The sequence below is a fragment of the Brassica oleracea genome, chromosome C1 (assembly GCF_000695525.1).
Source record: "Brassica oleracea var. oleracea cultivar TO1000 chromosome C1, BOL, whole genome shotgun sequence".
In the NCBI taxonomy this organism is placed as follows: domain Eukaryota; kingdom Viridiplantae; phylum Streptophyta; class Magnoliopsida; order Brassicales; family Brassicaceae; genus Brassica; species Brassica oleracea.
Window position 1 is genome coordinate 10,253,673 of NC_027748.1, and position 9,456 is coordinate 10,263,128.

The 9,456-nt window shown below is 28.6% G+C and overlaps 1 long non-coding RNA gene across 3 annotated transcripts; it reads right to left on the reverse strand.

Annotated features, from left to right (window-relative positions):
• Window positions 1–6,798: 6,798 nt before the first annotated feature.
• On the reverse strand, window positions 6,799–8,920 carry LOC106324815. 3 transcript variants are annotated; one of them, XR_001266741.1, is made up of 6 exons: window positions 8,621–8,919; window positions 8,392–8,545; window positions 8,095–8,303; window positions 7,622–7,879; window positions 7,000–7,412; window positions 6,799–6,916 (listed from the first exon to the last, which is right to left on the reverse strand). It is a non-coding gene; the product is annotated as an uncharacterized LOC106324815 (long non-coding RNA). The 3 variants fall into 3 exon arrangements; XR_001266742.1 differs by having other exon boundaries at window positions 6,799–7,390; window positions 8,621–8,920; XR_001266740.1 differs by having other exon boundaries at window positions 6,799–7,412; window positions 8,621–8,920.
• Between the last annotated feature and the right edge of the window lie 536 nt (window positions 8,921–9,456).

The following is a 9,456-nucleotide window of genomic DNA, read 5'->3' on the forward strand; positions in this document are numbered from 1 at the left end:
ATTATTTTGTTAAATTGTATTGATAAATAAAATATAGATCAAATAAAATGAGAGGGGTAAAAAAAGAAAAAAGAAAAGTATCAAAAGCTGAAATTGTTTTAGGGTAGATATTGTAATATTATATAAAAGTGTACTGTATATTCTAACCATAGAGTTCATATGGTTATTAGTTGAATTATACTTTTTTTGATAGTTATACATGCTAATCAATTTAAATTCTAGAGACATCTACAGTGATAGATAAAAAAAGGAAAAATGATTGCTGACTACATGAAGTATTGGCCATCACATGGGTAACCATGCAAACTAAATTAATGTATACTTAGCTACACGAAGTATATATTATGCATGACAACATCCCTCAACTTAATGATGCTATGTAATTAACATCACGAGTTTAATTTCATTTATCCAAAAAGTGATGTGAATGTCAGAGACCGTTTAAATCTCTCTTTTTATCAATTAAGATATGATGTACCTGACAGTAATTTAAATAAAATTAGATTTTGATCGTTTTTAAAAGCGTAAGAATTTTTTAATAAAATCTAGTTTACAAAATCAATATGTTTTATAAAATTTGGTAAGTAGTGTTTTAACATTTTTATTTTAGTGTATTTGAAAACTATATTATTTTCTTAATTTAAATATGAAAGTTACATAAGATATTATTTAATTTTGTTTTTTTTAACAATTTAATATGTTTTGTTATTAACTTTTAATAGAATTTCTGTAATTCATTTGATTAATTATGTGATATATACTTATTTGATCAATTTTTTTTTATAAAACTTATTTGATGTCAGTTTACTGACTCTAACATTTTATTTGTTTAGTATAAATTAATGAATTATATTATTTATACATTTTGTAAACAAAAATTGCATTCATTTAAACTTAGTAAAACTTTCATATTAGATTCTTACTCTTAGATTATTTTTATTCTTAAAAGTATATAATTAATAATTATATATGCGAGATTATGTTTGGTTTAAGTTGACATCAAATAAGTTTTAAGCAAATAAAATGTGAAAGTTAATAAATTGACGTCAAATAAATTTTATAATTAAAACTTTATCAAATAAGTATATATCACACAATTAATCAAATGAATTACATAAATTTTATTAAGAATTCATAAGAAAACATATTAAAATTATTAAAAAATAAAATTGCATAATATCTTATATAACTTTCATATTTAATATAAATAAAAATAATTTAATTATATGTTTTCAAATACACTAAAATATAAAATACTACTTATCAAAAAAATGTTAAAACATATTGATTTTGTAAATAAGATTTTGTTACAAATATTCTTAAGCTTTTTAAAATTTTGGTTGAAATCTAATTTTAGTTAAATTACGGCCAGGTCGGTCATGTTTTAGTTGATGAAACGAGTTACTTAAACGGTCTATAATATAAACATCAGTTTTTGGATGAATGAAACTAAACTCGTTATGTTAACCACATAACATCTTCAAGTTGAGGGATGTTGTCATGTATAACATATACTTTGTGTAGTTAGGTATACATTAGTTTAGTTTGCATGGTTAACTATGTGAAGGCTAATATTTCACGTAGTCAGAATCGTTTTTCTATAAAAAAAAAACAATTGAAGTAGCCACTCTTGTGTTTCGAATAAAAGTGCATAAAACCCCTCAGATTTAACTTTTAAGCTGTCACAAAAAGTGAATAATCCCCTATATATTAATTGAGAAACATTTGAAAAGGTGTAACCTCAATTTTGTATTAATTAAAATAGGCCCCAATGCATAGGTGGCACTCAATTAGGTAGTCAATTACATTCAATTGAAAAATAAGTAGGTCCACATTAGATTTTTATATGTTGTTAGATACATAAGTTGGTCAAACTATATGATATAATGATATGATATGCTATTTTATTTCATTAAATAAAACCTACGGAATTACCATAAATGACTAATATATATATGACAATTAATGATTTTAATAATAAAGATTTGATAACAATTTATATCTCCTCCATCATTTTTTGTTTAATTTTATATTATTAAAATAAATTAAACAATCAAATTAGCTATAAAAGTAAAATTTAGATTTTTTCGTATATGTTATATTTTGAATTTTTAAAAACGACAATAAATGACTAAAACTATTAAAATTATTATGTTAAAAATTAATGATCAATGGTTTAACATTTTTATTATAAGAAGATACACATGATTTTAAAACCATAGAGGTAAAAATATCATTTAATAATAAAATATATATATATATATATATATATATATATATAAATACTAATGATTTAAAGCAACAAGATTGGCTGATCAATTTAGTTGTCCAGTTGAAATCTTTCAAAAGTATGTGAAAGATTAAAGTCAAAGTAAATATGGATTTAGAATAGTAGTTATATTTTACTAACCAAAATACCGGAAAAAACCGAACCGAACCGAAACCAATCTGATATCTGGATTGAACACCTCTAATCCAAATGAAGCCAAACTATTGTTTCATTCTCCAAAATATAATAAAAATAATAACTTAATTCCGCGCAAGGCGCGGATCTTATCTTAGTATCTTTTTAATTCCCAAAGTTCCGAGATCTTCATTCCTAGCATTGAATATTATTTATTTATGCTAATTTGGTAAGTTGATGTGCACATTAATCAAAATACTATGAGGTATCTATATTATTAAAATAGAAGTACAAATATAAATTAATCCTTAATTTTTCAAATTATTTACAATCATATGTTACTGAAATAATAAATTTACCTACTTTTTAGTATTTTTGTCTTTAATAGGTTACTTAATGCATTTTCCTAAAATAAAATATAACAAATTATGTTTACTTATTTAAAAAATATTTCCTATAATCTAGTTAAACAATAAATTATACTTAATCAATGGCAAAAATGTAACAAGATTTTATTATTATGGGATGGTTATTTTTATTTTGCTATATTAACTATGTCTAAAAAACATAAAAGTGTTATAAAAATACATAATATAAACCACAAAATTGTAAATAATATATTAAATTATTTGATTGTATAAATCAAATATAAAAATAGATAACCATTTTATTTTACATTAAAATTTTGATCCATAAAAAATACATTTGCACGAACACACAGGTTATATTTTAAAAATATGGTTTTAACAGTTGACGGATCAAAAAATAAAATAAAATTATTCATTATAAATTATAAAATGATTGTGTTTAGAAATGTATTAAATAATTATTTAATATATATAAATTTAAAAATGTATATTACCATTTATATAAGATAATTTTTTTTCAGCAAAGAGAAAACGAGTATCCGTGCGGGTGCGCGGATAAAGCTCTAGTATAGAGTTAAAATAACATGCATATATGTTACAAGAGCAACGAATATAAACTGCTCTTTTGATTCGAAGATGATAAATATTTGGACTCTTTACATCGAAAAAGTTGTGGAAGCACCGTAGCCTACTGGTTAAGGTTTAAAGGCTTGTACACCCAGGTCTGGGGTTCGAATCCCAGACTATGCAATTTATTGCCGATTACAGAAAATCCAGGTTTTAAGTTCCGGAGAAAGAAATTTATTAAACAATTATGCAGACTACGAAGAAAGGCTTACAAGAGATCTTCAACATGGTGCAAGTAAATCTGGTCAAGCGTGGATCTTCATAGGACGGCTCAAGTGATGCAGTTAAGCGTAGGTCTTCATAAGGCAGGTAGTATTGTCGGTTGTCGAATCGTCAATGTAATCTTTCTCATATTATAATTGTAAGATCTTAATAAATCAGCGTTAAAAAAAACATCGGAAAAGTTTCCTTTTATAGCCGGTCTCAAGCTCAATAAAACAAACAAATTTGTATATTTTCATCAACCTTATTAGATAATAAGAAATTTTTTAAAAGAGAAATGCTCATTGTTTTGCTCGTTAAACCGACCTTATCTAGATATTTAGACTTATAGTCGATGAACTTTCCTCATTGCCATAAGCATGCCTAGGATATGGCAGTATCTGTTTTTATGAATCTGTGTATTTGATAAGATTGATGAAGAAGTGATTAATCTGTTTGATTGCATAAGCATGCTCGTTATAACCAACTAGACGACGTCTCCAATGAAAATTCGTATACATCTATTTATGAAAGTTTATCAGCCTGTAAGTTAGGCTTCACAATCTTGTAAAGTCGAAAATTACTGCAAATGAGGAAAATACATGATTTATAAAAAGGTTATTATGCTTCACATTTGTGGTTATTAACATTTATATATTCTTACTCCAAATGTAGGTTAACTTTCAACATTATGAAACAACTCATCTAGATCCTGCATACATGTTAATAGTTAAAAGTAGGCATGGGCATAAAAACCCAAAACCGAAAACCGAACTGGAACAGAAACGAAAAACCGAATCCGAAACCGAACAAAAGTTCAAAAATAACCGAACGTTCCTATATTTCTATAACCGAAAAACCAAACCGAACCGGAACCGAACCGAGAACCGAATGGGTACCCGAATATCCGAAATAAAATTTATATACCTAAAAATATTAATTATATTTAGTATTAAAAATACTAAATATTCAAAACTTACTACTTATATACCGAATTATCCAAAAAAATTGAAAAACTCAAATATTTTTTTATCTAGAATATTTTAAATTATCCAAATTATCCTAAAGAACCGAATTACCCGAACAATTATTATCCAAAATATTAAAATTTATCCAAATTACCCTATTTATATCCAAAAAATCCCCAATAAATTGTTTTTTACCCCGAATCATCCAAAATTAACCAAAAAAAATTGGAACCGAACCGTAACTGAATTGAAACCACAAATTTATCGGATATTAGTCGGTTCTTATAATTGTTATCTGAACCGACCCGAAACCGAAAATAACCGAACCGGACCCGAACCGAATTTCATAGATAACCGAATGGTTCCTACATCTCTATAACCGAAAAACTGAAAACCGAAAGAACCGGACCAAAAACCGAACGCCCAGGCCTAGTTAAAAGATTCTTAACGTAGTAGCGAAAGTAGTTCTAACTATTGTTCGTATTGATTGACTTGCAAAACATTCGTTTATTTTTTATGTTTCCACAGATCTGAAAACTTTGTGAAAACTTCATTTCGTAATCCAAATATATTCATTACTAGTGGTTTTCCGGCGCTACGCGCCGGGTTCGTATGTTTTATTTTGAAATAAATTTAAATTAATTTTATGGTATTAGTAAATAAAATATTTTCAAATATATGAAGATGAAAATATATTGAAAGAGAATGATAATTTTTCGATCCATTTGATAGTTGTTAGCGACCGTAGTGTATTATTTTGTTTTGAAGTTGCTTAGGTCAAAGAGGAATAGCGTAAATAATTTTTAATTTTCTGTATTTTGTGTTATATTATAAACATTTGTTATATTAAAATATCGCTATTTTAAATTTGGTAAGATTTAAAATGTAGTATTTATATTATTTAAATATATTTAATCAAATATTAACAAAACGGAAAATATAGAAATTTCTGTAATATTTTAGAATGTGCTGTTTGGCGCTCTCTCTTTATTCAGGTGTTGAAGTGGTGCATTGTGAAGAAAGTATTATATTTTATAAGTATAAACATTTATCCTCTCATGTCTCTAAATAAATCAATTAGTATTTTAAATCAACCAAAGTATTTTAAATCAACCAACCTCTACTTATATAATGAAAGAAGATTTTCTAATTAAGTATATTTTAATTAAATAGGCAACCAAAATTTATAAACTTTAAAATTAAATTTTGAATAAATGTTAATTGTTAAATATAAAATGAAAGTAAAGTTTAGTTTGTTTCAAATAAGTTATGGTTGGAGATTCCAATTTCCAATTCTTGTTTTTTTTCTCTTGTGACACTGATGGTTGTATATTTTTTATCGGGAGAATAAATCTGAAATGCTAAATTGTGATTTTATATTTGTGTTGTTTGTTGTTGTTAATTTTTTGGATGTATAGTTTTTGAGCAAACTTAAATCTGCGTAGTGGTTTCGTATACAGTAGAAACTTTATAAATTAATATTCAAAAAATTAACAAACCCTATAAATTAATAATTTTTACGATCTCAAGTTGGACCGGTTCAAAATATAACACAAACCGATAAGATAATACATTTTTTAAAAACTTATATGTAGATATATGGTTTCATTAAAATTATAAATTAATAACATGCTATTCATGCTAATCATTTTAAATTACCAATGATGTATTACTGACCGCCGGACTATTTTAGATAAACATTTGGCAAAAATAATTAGATGTTAAGTAAAAGATATTCTCTAAGATGTCAGTTGACTATGAAGAAACTATAGTTATTTTATATTGTATAGTTTTAATCTTGAAATGTATTAAGAAAGTATTTTAAACCGAGGGGAATATATATATATTGAAGAATTTGAAAAAATACTTTATACTTTTAGTAGGCAAAATTTATTATTTTCTGAACTTCAACTGTGATGTCTAAAGTTTTGCCCGAATGATTGATTGAAAAAACAAATGCAAGTTTGTTCAGTTATAAAAACTGAAGAACAAATACATATTGAGTATGAAGTTTTAGTAATATCTATGACAACAAATCCGCTGATTGTCATGGTTCGAAAGTTATACGGAACATTTTCTTGAAAACGTTGATTAAGCATAAAATTAAATAAGCACCCTTATCGAAACCTTGCTAAAATGAGAAGAATGTCTTTAACAACATTTTGCAGAATATTTATACGTAAGCACCTTTATACGAAGGAAAATGGTTGGTCTACTAAAATTAAGCAAGCACCCATATCGAAATTTTATTAAAATAAGAAGATTGTCTTTAACAACATTTTGCACAATATTTATACGTACTGGCAGGACGTAGGGAAATATGGATGCACTGAGCTCACCTTGGATGTCTGACAATTTTAAAAGTATAGTTGTGTAAATATAGCAGTTAGAATCGTAAGCAAGAGTTACATGTAGAGGATTAGAACAAAACGAGGTAGCTGTTGTGGTATTTGCCAATGCCATAAGCTGGTCGTGGTTACAGAAGCGAATCTGCTCAGTTGGTATCGGTTTTAGACGAATCCGTTACCAAACGAAAAGAACATGAACGTTTTCATAGCTACAAAATATCCACCTTAAGGTCATTAAAAATAAAATTGAGACTAATAAACATGAACATGAGGATCACTTGACGTTTCTCAAGTGGTGGGGCATTCGAGAGAAGTCATCTAAAATGGCTTGTGAAGACTAATAAAGAGCTTCGGGTACAACACTGGGTAGTAGGTCATACTTTGATATTGTTGGCTTATTCAGAGACTTCAACATTATCTACACGGAGAGCCTGCAATGAAGCCGTACATTCATTTTCTTGTCCCCCATTTTTCCTACATACCGTGATATCATCACCTTGCATGTTTTTAAAAAGATAAATTGTAAAAGGGTCCACTAAGCTATAAACATTCCAGCAATCTAGGGAATTCTGGAATGAAGAATAGAGTCACAACTTGCAAAAAGCTAGGAAGAGGTACTGATAAAGAAAAGCAGTAAAATTTAGATAACTCTAACGAATCTCGAAAATTGGTAAGAAAAAGGCTAAAGCGCAATTAAAATCTTACCGAGTAAGAGAAAATTACGCCAATGAACAGAATTCCAAAGATGTAGTATAATGACAACACACAACTTTAATTTCCTGAGTTACCAAGCTGAAGCTGAGTTCTCTAATCAGACCCTACAAACAATGATTGCCAAAACTGAAAGAAAAAAATTGATAGAAGAAATAAACATAGATCATAGACAGAAATATTGGAGAAAGATTGTTGTACACCTTGTCACCAAAGATGAACACGCCCTGTGACTAATTGTCCATTCATCATCTAGCAGACAATTTAGATCTTGTTTAGTTTTTAACTTCTCATGAATGAAGTTAGCTCTAAAAGGGGAACATGTTCACTAATAAAAGTTGTTCAGCTTAAGCAGTCAAACCCATACGCAAAAAGATTCTCAAAAATAAATAAATGTAGAAGAGATAACTATAGTTCATAGATAGATAGGCAATCTTTCAGCCCTCAGAGAGAGAGAGAGAGAGCACCTCAAGCTTTTTTTTTTTTTTTCTTTTTTCTTTTTTACCCTGTCCGGTGTCTGGAGTTGGTCGTCGGCATCGTGAGAGGCTGTTTCTCCTTGTGGTTTCTTCATTGGACGATTGGCAGGGCGTCAGACAATCGGAAATTGTTGTTGCTCCGTGCCACGTCAAAACCAGAAATGGAGAAAACAGAGCCTTAACTGAGAACAGAGCTATCACTGAGAAGACAGTGAATAGTTTTACAATTGGAGTCGTCAGTTTTGTATGAAGCTTCAGTAAGAGAAAGCGGTGGTTCTCCTTCGTTACCTTTTTTAGTCACATAGAGCCTTTATTGAGTTTCTTGCCTCCTAGAACCTCAGTGGCCTGACATCCACAGTAACGAAGTTCAGCTTTCAAGTCAGCAAGAAGAATGTACGAATTCGCCATTGATAAAGCTCGCCGTTGACAGAGTAAAGCTTATCTGAATGCGTTGGGGGTAAGGAGATCTATCGCATTTTTTTTGACCAAATTTATATTAGTACGTTTTATCGGTTACCTTTGACTGTGAGGATGACATTTAATGCCTAAGAAAGTGATAGGAGTGGGGCGGACGTAAATGCTTAATTTATTACGACAGATGAATATGCAAACGTCAGCCGTTACACTGTCGTTGACGGAGATCCAAAGAGGCGCGCCGCTGCTTGCAGCGAAAGGTGGAAGACTCATGAGGAAACCCTAAAACTTAATGGGTCTTGTTCAAATATTCGCAAGGCCCGTAGGAATATAAAAGAAAACAGAAAATGGGCCCATAAACACACGGATAGAAAACATAACTTGCCGAATTTTTTTTTTAAGAAGTCGTCACGCGGCAGAAAATGTCCATTCTTCATTGATGATGTGGCTTCATAAAGATAAAGAGAAACTAAAATCTCCTTTATTATATAAGATTGTTCTGCATGAGCATTTCCAACCGCTTCTTATCCTTTATTTTTAAGGGGTTTTGTATTACAACAGCCTTTTATTCCCTTAATTTTAAAGGATGCAAATCGTACACCCTAAAATTTATTGAGGCATTGTTAATCCCCAAAATACTACTCTTTCCGTTTCGATTTAATTGTCATTGCAGGGAAAAAATTTCATTTCAAAATAAGTGTCGTTTTAAAATTTTAATGTAAAATTTATTAATAAGATTTTCCACTTTATTTTTCTATTGATTGAAATATGGTTAGGAGTATAGATAATTGTGTTTTTATTTTGGAAATACACAAAATCATATGTTTTCTTAATCTGTGTGCATAAACCTAGAACGACAATTAAAATGAAACGGATGGAGTATTTACTTTCACTTTGATCCCCACAATTATGTCTCACAAATACATGAAAAACTTTATA